At 43.1% G+C, this 9,750-nt stretch overlaps 1 non-coding gene across 1 annotated transcript; it reads right to left on the bottom strand.

Annotated features, from left to right (window-relative positions):
• Positions 1-1,312: 1,312 nt before the first annotated feature.
• LOC115069485 lies at positions 1,313-1,530 on the bottom strand. The gene has a single exon (XR_003848749.1). It is a non-coding gene; the product is annotated as a small nucleolar RNA U3 (small nucleolar RNA).
• Positions 1,531-9,750: the final 8,220 nt, after the last annotated feature.

The raw sequence follows: 9,750 nt of genomic DNA on the forward strand, positions 1-9,750 counted from the left end.
TACAGTCCTGGTAGAAGAACCCAGGGTCTCCCACAGGTTAGCCAAGGCACTCTATCACTAAGCCATACCCCAAACTATGGAATTGCTTTTGGGCTCTTTATTCCAACAGCTCTTATCAAACTGGGTTTGTGTGTATGAAGATGGGTGGGATGTGTGCAGGAAAAATTACCTGACACTTGGAAACAAGGCAAAGGGATGATTTTTTGTCCTTTCAAAAATCTAGACTGAAGTTTCATTAAATTTTTTTTTCAATTTTAATTTTCTGACCAGTTTTAGGTTCACAGAAAACTGAAAGGTATAATTATATGCCATGGATCTCTTGCCTCACATGCATAGCCTCCCTCATTCCCCAGTGTTGAGGTCTTAATGTGATTTTTCCCCACAAGCTCTACATGGAGTAGTCTTCTCACCATTTTCATCCCTCTCAGTCCCCTGAAATTCCTCTCACATCCGTCTCACTTCTCAATTTCCTGTCCCCTTCCTTGATTATTGTTATGTATACATGCACACACACACACACACACACACACACACACACACACACACCCCTACACACACACTGAGTTCATTCAGTGGTGCTCTTGTGTACCTGTGTTTAAGGCAACCCACTTGGAGTTAGATAAACTCTCAGGGAGGCTATGCCTGGAAAACACTGATTCTCCCTCCCTCAGTATTCATTGGCTGCCTGCAACTCTTCATCTTGAGGTGGGACCCTTCGAAATTTCCTCCATCTACCTTGGTATGTCAACTGCTTTTGCTATCATATACAGATCTTGTTAGACTACCATTGTGATGGTTTGTAGAAAAGTCCCCTATTGGCTCCAAGTATTTGAACACTTTATTATATGAGTTGTTGGTGCTGTTTTGGGAGGCTTTAGGAGGTGTGATATTGCCAGAGGAAGTATGTCACTGGGGGTTGGGCTTTGAGATTATATAGCCATGCCCACTTTCAATCTGGTTTGCTCTGCTTCCTTGAAGATGTGAGCACTCAGCTTTCTTCTCCAGAAACCTCTGCCTCCAATGCCTCCCCGCCACGATGGACTTTTACTCTCTAGAATCATCATAAATAAACACTTCCTTCTCTAAGTTGCCTTGGTCATGGTGTTTTTTGTTTTGTTTTGTTTTGGTTTTTGGTTTTTAGTGTTTGTTTTTTGTTTTTTGTTTTTTTGTTTTTTTTTGGTTTTTTTTTTTTGGTCTTTTTGAGACAGGGTCTCCCTGTAGCCCCAGCTGTCCTGGAACTCACTGTGTAGACCACGCTGGCCTTGAACTCAGAGAGATCTGCCTGCCTCTGCCTCCCAAATAGAAGCAAGAAACCACCCAGACTGCAATCCCTCCCTCTTTCTCTCCCAGAGGAAGAGAAGAATGATTATCAATGGCAAGTGGCAGTTACAGAGAATAGCAACACCAAAAGCTAGCTTCATGCTCAGGAGGGAACGCTATGTCTCGTCCTTGTGGTCTCAGGTACTCTACACAGTCAGAGAAACTTCTCTAGTTGCAAACTATAGAAATGATCCCTGAAAGTATAGTCTTGGTCGTGGTGTTTTATCCCAGCAACAGAAAAGTAACTAATACAACCAAACTGTGGCGATTTCATTTGTTTAGCTTCCCCATGTCTAGGATGCCTTAAGTAGCAGTAGGAATTTTGTCTCTCTGGCTCTTATGTTCTTTCCGCCTCTTCGTCCATTATGTTCCCTGAGCCCCAGGTATAGAGGTTGCATTGTAGGTGTGTTACTTAGGGTTCACAGACTATTTTCTGTGTTTGACCAGTTGTAGAAGTTCATAATAGTCTCTATCTGTTGCAAAAAGAAGCTTCTTTGGGGGCTGTAGAGATGGTTCAGAAGTTAAGAACACTGGCTGCTCTTACAGAAGACACAGGTTTGAAAACCAGCACCCACATCATGGCTAACCATCCATAATTCCAGTTCTAGGGGATCTGACATCCTCTTCAGACCTCCATGGGCACTGCTCAACATGGGTGCACTTATATACATTCAGGAACAACACCCATACACATAAAATAAAAATAAATAAATAATAGAAAGGAAGCTTCTTTGACAAGTGGTGAGAGGTATGCTTGTCTTTAATATATGTATACATATTTAGAATGTAGTAAGAAATTATGTTGGTCATCGGGACTGAAGAGATGGCTCAGCAGTTAAGAGCACTGACTGCTCTTGCAGAGGACTTGGGTACGATTCCCAGCACCCACATGGTGGCTAACAGCCGTCTGTAACTCCAGTTCCAGAGGATCCAACGCCTTCCTCTGACCTCCATAGGCACTGCAAGACACAGACACACACACATTTCAGGGAATACACTCATACATATAAAAAAATTAAAATATTTTTAAAAAAGAAATTATGTTTGTCAAAAGTAGGTTTTTTTCTCTAGGGTCTGTCCCATCTCCAGTCATATGTACTTGGCTATGCTTATATAATGGCCTTTATCTCCAGAGCCCACCCAAGGATTATTCAGTCGTCTGCAAAAATGAACTGTTGCTTGACTAAGGCCCAGACATGTTATAACTTGGAGGAATTTATCCAAGCTAATTCCAAATGATCTCTTTGCAGAAGTTATAACCCCAAAGATTGTTGTTTTATTGCACTCTTTTGCCTTTAATTTAGCAAACTCATTTCAGCATGCTTTTGCTTTAGAATTCTCCTTTGTACTAGATGTTCTATACTGCTGTTTCTGTCATTAACACACAATGCCTTTGGCACATGATAATTCTGTATCCAGAGTCAGACATCTATATCTATATTGATATAGGGTGATTGATTTTTGGTTGTTTTTTTTATTGCTGTTTTGTTTTCTTTCTCTTTTTTTGCTTTTTTGGAGACAGCTTCTCCCTGTAGCCCCAGCTGAAACTTGCTATGTAGACCAGGCTGGCCTTGAACTCACAGAGGTCCTCCTGCCTCTGCCTCCCGGGTGCTGGTACTAAAGGTGTGTGCCACCATGCCTGGCTTTGTTTTATTTTTATTTATAAAAATTATTTATTTTTACTTTATGTATATAAATGTTTTGTTGTATGTATGTGTACAGAAGAGGGCAACAGAGCTGCCATGTAGGTGCTGGGAACTGAATTCTGGTTCTCTGCAAGAGCAGCAAGTATTCCTAACCATTGAGTCATCTCTCCAGCCTCTTTTTCAGCCTTTTTTGTTTTTGGATAAGATCTCATAATGCCCAGGCTGGATTTGAACTTGCTATGTAGCCAAGGATGACTTTGAACTCCTGATCCTCCTGCCTCCATTCCTCAAGTGGTAGGATTACAGACATACACTACCATGCCAGGTTCACAGTCATATTTCAGAACATTATACTTTCTTTTCATGAAGAAAACAGATCATACAAGATACACCAAGTAACTTATGACTTTGATTCAACTAATTCCCCTCTCTAGGGAACAAATTTGGAAGAATGAAGTGAGGTTTCCTACCTTTAAATCCTATTTCCTGGTAGTATTGTGACAGTCATCAAGCTTATTGTCAGGAAAAGGGCACATAGGTGCTGCCTAGAGTACTGAGTTAGTTCACTGGCTTTCAAATTCAAAGCTGACTTCCTTGATGTCTTTTCTTCAAGACACTGTTCATAAAACCCAGGCTTTTTTTTTTTTTTAAAGGAATGCATTTCTAGGTAACAAAGCTTCCTTTGCAATTTACAGGTTGTGGGTAGGATAGAAAGAAGGGAGGGACCTCTGGTTGTAAAGAGAGGAAAAAACATTCTTCACGCCTTTGTAGACGTGAAGGGAAAAGAGAGTCCAGTTTTAGAGACTGGTCCCAAGTCCCAAACAACCAGATCTCCCACTTCCAGGTTGAAATCTTAGGGAAAGAAGTATGGAAACTACACTGATGAGAAAGAAGGGGGTGGGGGGTTCTGGAGCCTGCTTTTCTTTGGGAAGATTAACATTTCACAGAACCCACAACCCCTCACTCACTTCCCTGAAGCCATCTTGGAGAACAAAGGGAGGACTGGAACTCTTCCTGGGCTGAACCCTTAACTAAACCATCCAAATGGAGACCACTTACTTACAGACCTTTTACATGGAGGTTAATAAATTGGACTCCATCTTGTTAATTTCATCCCTTCCTCTACTAGAGGGCAACAACTTTCTGGGGAGGGTAGCACCTTGTAAGGAAATCAAAGTAGAGAGGAAGAAAACAAACAAACAAACAAACAAACAAACAAACAAACAATACTTTCTTCATCTGGCTGAATGGATGCTGAGTAAATATAAACTGCTAGTCGCCATGTGAGTGCTGGGAATCGAACCTGGGACCTCTACAAGAGTGGCTAGTGCTCTTAACAGCTGAGTCATCTCTCCGCCTCTTAAAATAATTAGAATTTCATATTCATGCCTCACTCCTCCCTCTAACTCCTCCCAGATTCACTCTCACTTCCACACACACCCCCCACTACCATTCCTGTTTCTTTTCTTTTTTTTTTCAGGCTGGCCTCAAATTCTCAGAGACCCACCTGCTTCTGTCTCCCGAGTGCTGGGATTAAAGGCATGCGCCACCACACCCTGCTTTACTTATTGTTTTTATTTTGTGTGTATGAGTGTATTGCCTGAGTGCACGCACCTACGTGCATCCGTGTCGTGGAATGCCCATGGAGGTTAGAAGAGGGTTTCAGATCCCTTAGAACTGAAGTTACAGATTATTGTTAGCTGCCATTTGGGAGCTAGGAATCGAACCCTGGTCCTCTGCAAGAGCAGCCAGTGCTCTTAATCGCTGGGCCATCTCTGCAGCCCCTTCTTCCTGTTTCTTTTTCTTTCTTTTTTTTTTTTTGGTCTTTTTGAGACAGGGTCTCCCTGTAGCCCCAGCTGTCTTGGAACTCAGTATGTAGACCAGGCTGGCCTTGAACTCGCTGAGATCCGCCTGCCTCTGTCTCCCCAGTGCTAGGATTAAAGGCATGCACCACCATGCTCTGCCTCTTCCTGTTTCTTAAGGGACTTTTTAATGGGCCGACTTGCTTTTTTTCGTGGGGTGCTAGAGATGGAATCCACGGTCTCATGCACGTTGTACAAACACTCTGTCACTGAGCTACATTCCCGGCATTAATCTGCATTTTTAATCTTGTCTTCTTTTTCCGTTTTCATGTGTGTACGTGTGTGAGCATGCATTTGAGTACACGTGGAGGTTGATGACAGGAATCATTTTCGATTGCCCCTGCATCTTATTTGTTGAGGCAGAGTCTGACCCAGAGTTCGCCTCAGAGCTGGTTTTGTTAGCCAGTTGCTCTGTCTAGATAAATTGCTTTGATTACATCAATTTATAGGATTTTGCTTAATTTCTTTTCTATTAGAGTCAAGTAGTGGGAAAAGTTCACATCTTGTATATTTTTACATGTGTTCAGTGTATTCATGTGTACAGATTGTGTGTGTGTGTGTGTGTGTGTGTGTGTGTGCATGTGTATGTGTGTGTATACTTACCTGTGTGGGCCCAGGTGAAGATCAGAGGTTGACACTTGGGATGTTTTCCTTTTGGCCTCTCCACCTTATGTTTAAATTTAATTTTTTTCTAAAAGAACATTTTATTTATTATTATTGTTTTAATTTTTATTTATTTATTATTTTTATTTTATGTATATGCGTGTATTGCCTGCATGTAGGTAAGTGCACCCATGTCGTGCAGTGCCTGTGGAGGTCAGAAGAGGCTGTCGGATTCCCTGGGACTGGAGTTACAGACAGTTGTTAGCTGCCATGTGGATGCCGGGATTCGGACCGGGGTTTTCTGCAAGAACAGCCAGTGTTCTTACCGGCTGAGCCATCTCTCCAGCCCCTATTAATTTTATTTTATGTGTATGAATGTATTGCCTGTATGTGTGTAAATGCACCCAAGTCATGCAATGCCCTCGGAGGTCACAAGAGGTTGTTGGATATCCTGGAACTGGAGTTATGGACAGTTGTTAGCCACCATATGGGTGCTGGGAACTGAACCCAGGGTCCTCTGCAAGACAGCCAGTGTTCTTAAGCACTGAGCCATCTCTCCAGTCCTTACATGTTTTTTGTTTGAGACAGGGTACCTACATTTTTTTTTGATACAGGGTCTCACTATGGCTGGCCTAGAACTTGCTACATAGACCAGGCTGACCTCAATCTCAAAGAGATCCACCTGCCTCTGCCTCTTGAGTGCTGGGATTAAAGGTGTGCACCAGCATACCTGGTCAACCTCTTGTACTTTTTTGGGGGGGGGTCTTGTTGAGACAGAGTCTCCCTGTAGCCCCAGCTATCCTGGAACTCACTATGTAGACCTGGCTGGCCTTGAACTCACAGAGATCTGCCTGCCTCTGCCTTTCGAGTGCTGGGATTAAGGGCATGCACCACCACGCCCGGCCCCTCTTGTGCTTTTTAATGAAAATATTTCTATATATGTTGTGTAATGAGAATAATCTTAGCTGGGCATGGTAGCCCATGCCTTTAATCCCAGCACCTGGGAGGTAGAGGCAGGCAGATTTCTGTGAGTTGCAGGCCAGCCTGGTCTGCATAGTGAGTTCCAAGCCAGCTGGGGGCTAGAGGGAGACCCTGTCTTAAAAAGACCAAAAAAAAGAAAAAAGGATCTTAATCTTAATATCTTTTAAAAAAGATTTTTTCTTTTATTTCTTTTATGTGTATGAGTGTTTTGCCTCCATGTAAGTGTAGTACATGCGTTCAGTACCTGCAGAGGCCAGAAGGGGGAGTTGGGTCTACTGGCACTGGAATTACAGATGGTTGTTAGCAGCAATATGGGTGCTGGAAAGCAAACGTCGGTCCTCTGCAAGAGTCATACATGCTCTTAACTGCTGAGCCATCTTGCTCCAGTCCCTTCTTTTGGTTTTATTTTCTTTTGTTTTTTGAGACAGGGTCTCCATGTAGCCCCAGCTAGTATGGAACTTGCTATGTAGAACAAGCTGGACTCGATCTCAAAGAGATTCACTTATCCTTGCCTCTTAGATTCTGGGACTAAAGGCTTGCACCACCACACCTGGTCAGCCCTATAATCTTAACATCTTTATGTAAATATAAAGTTGAATTAAATTGTTCAACTTAATCTTTTCATTCCATCCTTTTGGTTGATCAACAGATAGTTTCCAGTTATTTGCTTTGTACAAATCTTAGTGTAAATTTAGCATTGTTACTTTATAACAAATTACCACCAAAGTGTTACTTTCAAAAAGCATAGTCATTTTTTTAGGATAAATATTGATAAATTGTTCTTCAAATTACTCATGTTAGTGCACATTGTAATTTGTCAAGTTTTATCACGACAAATTATAGGCTAAGGTGCTAGAACAATTTCCTCAGACATCCTTAAATAGAAAACAATCCTTTTTCTGTGTGTTCAGATCACATTTTCAAAGATATAAAAATGATTATCAACTCTTAACTGAAAAAAAGAGATTTAAAACTTTAGGGAAGGTAACTAAACTTGGTGTTCTTTGCCATCTTTTGCATGTCTTATCTTATACAAACATGAGGCATATTAAAGCTTTTTGTTTTGCTTTGCTTATTGAAACAAGTTCTCATTATATAGCCCAGCTAGCCTGGAAATTGCTATGGGAAACAGGAGGCATAACAAAGTTTTTTGTTTTGTTTTGCTTTTTTGAAACAATTTCTCATCATATAGCCCCAGCTGGCTTGGAAATCATTATGTAGACTGGGCTTGCCTTGATCTCACAGAGATCTACCTGTCTCCACCTCCCAAGTGCTGGGACTATAGGTATGTGTCACCACAACTGGCAGTATAACAAAGCTTAAAAAATTTTTTTTTGTGTGTGTATGGGTGTGTAGTGTATGTGTGAGTATGTGTACAAGTGTGTTCAGGAGAAGTCAGAAGTCAAAGTCAGGTGTCTTTCTTGATCACTCTCCACCTTATGTTTTGAGACAGGGTCTCTCACTGAGTACACTGGTAGATCAGCAAGTTCTGGGGGTCCACCTGCCTTTGGCCCTCCTCACACTTAGTGCTAGGGTTACAGATAAATGCCTAGCTTTTATTTTTCAAGTATAAAGGTTGTTTATTGGTTTCTGAAAATATTTTATTTATTTTTTTATTTTATGTGTATGGGTGTATTACCTACATGTATGTAAGTGCACCTGTATCCTCTGGAAGAGTAGCCAGTGCTGTTAACTACTGAGCATCTCTCCAGCCTCTCTTTATTACATTTAAAACAAAAAAACTTCACCACAAAGACATGATAGTTTTTTTGAAAAATAGGATATTTTACCTTATTTAAACGTTAGTGCATATATGTATTAAAACACCATGATACAACATTAATACACAAAAGTTTTATATTTTACGTACTAGTTAAATTAATTTTTTTTGTCTTTTTGAAGCAGGGTCTCCCTGTAGCCCCAGCTGTCCTGGAGCTCACTATGTAGACCAGGCTGGCCTTGCACTCACAGAGATCCACCTGCCTCTGCCTCCCAAGTGCTGGGACTACAGGTGTGCGCCATCACGCCTGGCGTTAAATTACTTTTTAAAAAATAAGCCAGGTGTGGTAGTGCATGCCTTTAATCCCAGCACAACTGGGACTACAGGGAGACCCTCTCTCAAAACCAAACCAAACCAAACCAACCCAAACAAAACAAAACAATGCCTGGCCAGGAGTTTTGGCGCAGCAGTTAAGAGCAGTTAGTGCTATTGCAGCAAGAGGATTGGAGTAGCTTGGTTCCCAGTGCCTATGTCCATGTGCTCACAACCAATCACCTGTAACTCCAGATCCATGGAATTTGACATCCTCTTCTGGCCTCCAAAGGCACCCCTGTCACACACAAGCACGAAAACAGGGACACACAAATAAAAAATAAAATAAATATGAACTGGAGCTATGGCTCAGCAGTTAAGAGCACTGACTGCTCTTGCAGAGGGCCCGGGTTCGATTCCCAGCACCCACACAGTGGCTATGAACCATCCTTATCTCCAGCTCCAGGAGAATCCAAAGCCCTCTTCTGACCTCCACCGCATTGCACAACACAGGTGCACTCACATACATACAGGCTATTCACTCATACATAGAAAATAAAAAATAATAAGTAAAATATTTTAAAAAATAAAAATTTGATTCGCCCTTCCATCTCCCCCTCTGTTCTCTGCTCCTGGTTTGGGCCCTGCGCCATTCCTGATCTTGGGTCCCCAGACACCTGGGAAACCGGTGCTGCTTCCTGATCTTTTTCGCCCAGGCCAGCTTGGTGCCTACCTTGGGCTCCAGGAGCACTGCTTCCACCGGACCTGGCCTCGCCCTCACCTCTCCCTGCTTCCCGGACCTGCACCACTGGCTAATTCTCCTGGCCCGTTCTCCTGCTCTCAGGCCTCTCTTGGGGTAAGTCTACCGCGCAGCCCTCTGGGCCTTGACTCGCCCAGCCGTGCTCACCCTTCCATCTCCCCTGCTCTTCTCTACTCCAAGCTTGGGCCCTGTGCCATTCCTAGTCTTGGGACCCCAGACACCTGGGGAGACAGTGCTGCTTCCTGACCCTTTTCACCCGGACCGGCTTGGTGCCCTCCTTGCACCCCAGAAGTACTGCCTCTGGACCCGGCCCCGCCCTCACCTCTCTCTGCTTACCTGGTCCTGCAACACCTGCCAGCCTCTTTCTGGGGCTCCGAGGCTTACCTTGCCTCTCCCTGATCCTTTGCATCCAGTACAACCCAGCTACTCAATCCACTCCTTGGGAAATCTTGGGGCTTATTCCCACCCCATTTGCCTTTGCATCCCCGCCGGTGGCATGGCCTCGGCCAGGATCTCAGGTCAGTCCAACACCCAAGTTCCTGAGGC

The sequence above is a fragment of the Nannospalax galili genome, unplaced genomic scaffold (assembly GCF_000622305.1).
Source record: "Nannospalax galili isolate Female #2095 unplaced genomic scaffold, S.galili_v1.0 scaffold1053, whole genome shotgun sequence".
Lineage (NCBI taxonomy): Eukaryota > Metazoa > Chordata > Mammalia > Rodentia > Spalacidae > Nannospalax > Nannospalax galili.